The 3,159-nt window shown below is 43.1% G+C and overlaps 1 protein-coding gene across 3 annotated transcripts in view; it reads left to right on the top strand.

Annotated features, from left to right (window-relative positions):
* The first annotated feature begins 2,425 nt into the window (after positions 1-2,425).
* The window catches only part of SLC9B2 (solute carrier family 9 member B2), a 57,081-nt gene continuing 56,347 nt past the window's right edge, over positions 2,426-3,159 (top strand). For all 3 annotated transcript variants that reach the window (XM_063108214.1, XM_063108215.1, XM_063108216.1), the window contains exon 1: positions 2,426-2,887. The gene's annotated coding sequence lies outside the window, so the exon portion shown is untranslated. The remainder of the gene's footprint in view (positions 2,888-3,159) is intronic.

Genomic DNA, 3,159 nt, shown 5'->3' with positions numbered 1-3,159 from the left:
CTCATTGCAAGCAAATAGTTTTAAAAATAAACTTCAATTTGTAAGCATCGAAGTCAGTTTGGGCTGCTATAGTAAATTACTATAGACTGGGTGGCTTAAACAACAAACATTTATTTCTCACAGTCTGGACTCTGGGAAGTGCAAGACCAAGGTTCTAACAGATCAGTGCCTGGTGAGGGCCCACTTCCTGGTTTGCAGGTAGTCATCTTCTTACTGTGTCCTCACATAGTAAGAGCAGAAAGAGAGAAAGCAAGCTCTCCTGTGTCTTTTTATAAGGGCACTAATCCATTCATGAGGGCTTCATTATTATGACCTAATTATCTCCCAAAGGCCTCACATCCTAATACTACTACACTGGGGATTAGGGTTTCAACATATGAGTTTTGGGGGGATAAAAACATTCAATCCATAGCAGCATATAAAATTAAAATGTACATATGAAGAAAAAAAAGTTTTTTTAAGGAAAAAGATAATTTCTATTTTATTCTATTTTCCAATATTCAAATATTATTGTACAATTCTGTCTTATTTCATATGCAGGTCCAAATTTTAAAATTTTATACCATCATAAATTAACACTAAAAGTAGGAAGAAGTTTGGCTTCAATAATTTACAGTAAAAGGAGTTTAGGTTCAGAACTATATTGTTGATCTGTTAGGTTAAAGAAAAGATAATCCAGCATTTATACTTAATGGATATCATCACTTGTTAATTAAGTACTATTAACTAATTAACAATATTGTCAGTTTGAGGGATTTTTTTTTTTAGGTTAAGTGCAGATTTCTTCACCAAATTCCAGGGTAACAGACAAGAGGGCATGAAATTTGGAAATAGTCTATGGATAAATGTAAATGAATTACATAGCAGAAAACAAAGTTTAAGAAATTTTTTTCGAGAAAAAGTTTAAGTAAATTTATGGACAGTAATTCCATAACATTGTTAGGGAGAAGTTTTTTCTTTTTATGTTAATTTTAGGGTTTTATGTTTGTTTTTTATTCGTTGTTACCTCAAAAGACCAAGTGGTATGATGCACATAGAGATACTCAATAAATGAGCAGTTATTCCTAGTCTTTTTTCCTAGAAACTTAATATTAACAAGGGAAATTTTGAAATGGACAATGAAAGGATAACATTTTATGTATGACTAAGAATACTATGCAGTTGATGGAGGTGAAATAAAATTCACAGCAAAGTAGATTTTGATTCACATTCCAAAAAAGTCCATTGATTCTAAGATTTGCTCTAGGGTTCTGGACCAGGTATTCCATCACTGGATCATGGATGGCTTGGTTTGTGACCCAGACCATATCACCTAACTTATCTTGGATTTTAGCTTTCTGCTTTATGAAATTAGGGAGTTAGGCTAAATGACTTGGGCTTCTTTTGGTGTATCATAATCAAAATTCTGAAGTTCTTATCTAGTGAATTAATGAAACATGAAATACTTAATGCCGTAAGCAGGTATACATGTTTATGTATAGCCATGAACAAATGAACTCTAAATAAACACATCATAAAGAATTGTACAAAATGGATTCTAACATTAACAAATGCTGAGTTAGTTCTCTTGGAGCTAACGATAAACTATAAAACGTTATAAACATTGTAAGCAATAAAAACAGTAAAATCTAACCAAAAATATAATGTTCTCCAAAGTCATGTTAGTCAAATTGGGTGACATATCAATAAAGATCATATGACTGAAAGAAAAGGAAAAATATATTTCATTCTTGTGGTAAGAGGAAGCTGGATATCACTAGGAATTTTTGCAAGCTTTGGAAGAGGAAGCGTTCGTTTTAAAGGATATTGGATGGAACTTAGGTTCTTCAGAAGGGAGGACCCGAGAGACAAGAATGAGTGTTTTCTGTGATGGAGAAATTTATCTGAAGATAGTCCCTCTTGTCTGAAAAGCAGAGATTAAAATTGGCACTTAAAGGAGAAACAGGTAAGGAACGCGCGCGGGCACACACACACACACACGCACACACACACAGTTGGAGGGGGTAAATATAAAGGGAAAGAAGACACGAAAATAGAAGTGAGAAATGAAAAAGAAGTAAACTTGACGAAAGGGTTAAAATCTAAATACAGCAAGAAGGGCACGTGTTAAAGAAGCGATAAACGGGGAATGACAAGTCTTTCATCGTGCCATTTAATCGGTCATCTGAAGAAAGAATCCTGTCTTCCCACTGCTCCTGAGAAGACACTTCTTAAAAGTACAACCAAAAGGTGGAGTAAAAATAACAGAATTTAGAGGCAGCCTTAGAGAATGATAAAGCAAGCAACTGGCTGCTCGGCCTGCACTCCCGGCTCTCCAAGAGCCAGCGCCGCCGCCTCGCGCGGGGTCTGGTCATCGCCGGGAAGACTGGGCGCCCTCTCCAGGGAGCTTCGCCGGGGGAACGCGCTCGTCCTGTCACCAGGAGCCGGCAGCCGCCCAGAGAGAACAAGCGACTGAAGGGCCGCGGGGGGCATGCTCTGAGTTCCCGGGAAGTGGGCCCGTGGTCAGCCTGGCGCCGCCTGCCCCGGGGGAGCCACGCGGCCCGATGCTAACAGCGCCTCCGGACTCGAAACCCGGCGGCGGGCGTGCAGGGCAGCCGCTGCGGGGCCCAGACCCACCCAGACTTGCTCCCGAGGCCTCCCCGGCGCCGTGGGGTCAGACCTGCCGCGGCGGCACCGCCCAGCAGGGGTGTGGAGAAGGCGGGGCGTCTCAGCGTGCACCCAGTTATCTACAATAATTGTAGCCTCGGGCTCCTCCTGGCACGATGCGCGGACCGGGAAACCCAGCGCGCCGCGGCTAGAACAGGCTCCAGCGCCTCCCCGGCAGGCCTTTTACCCCATTTCCTAATAGATCGGGAGGAGACGGGTCTCCTGCGCGGGAGACCGCCAGGTGAGTGGCCCCGGGAGAACGCTGGGGCGCCCGCGGCGGGAACCTTGCAGGCCTTGCAGGGCCCTCGCTCCCGGGAGCGAGGGCCCCGCCCTTTCTGGTGGCACACCCAGTGGCGTGCGTGTGTTTACTGTTGTCAGGTGGTGTTGGAGTGGGTTTTTCTTGTTTCTTTTGTAGTAATTCTCAAATCAACCGAAGTGTGTTGATTTGTGGACTGGGTTAGCACCCGGTCAGACCCCACTGACTGGAGAATATAACCACCTGCTGAAAGCGCA

Source organism: Cynocephalus volans, chromosome 9 (assembly GCF_027409185.1).
Source record: "Cynocephalus volans isolate mCynVol1 chromosome 9, mCynVol1.pri, whole genome shotgun sequence".
Classification (NCBI taxonomy): Eukaryota; Metazoa; Chordata; class Mammalia; order Dermoptera; family Cynocephalidae; genus Cynocephalus; species Cynocephalus volans.
This window is presented reverse-complemented; position numbering and strand designations above follow the sequence as displayed.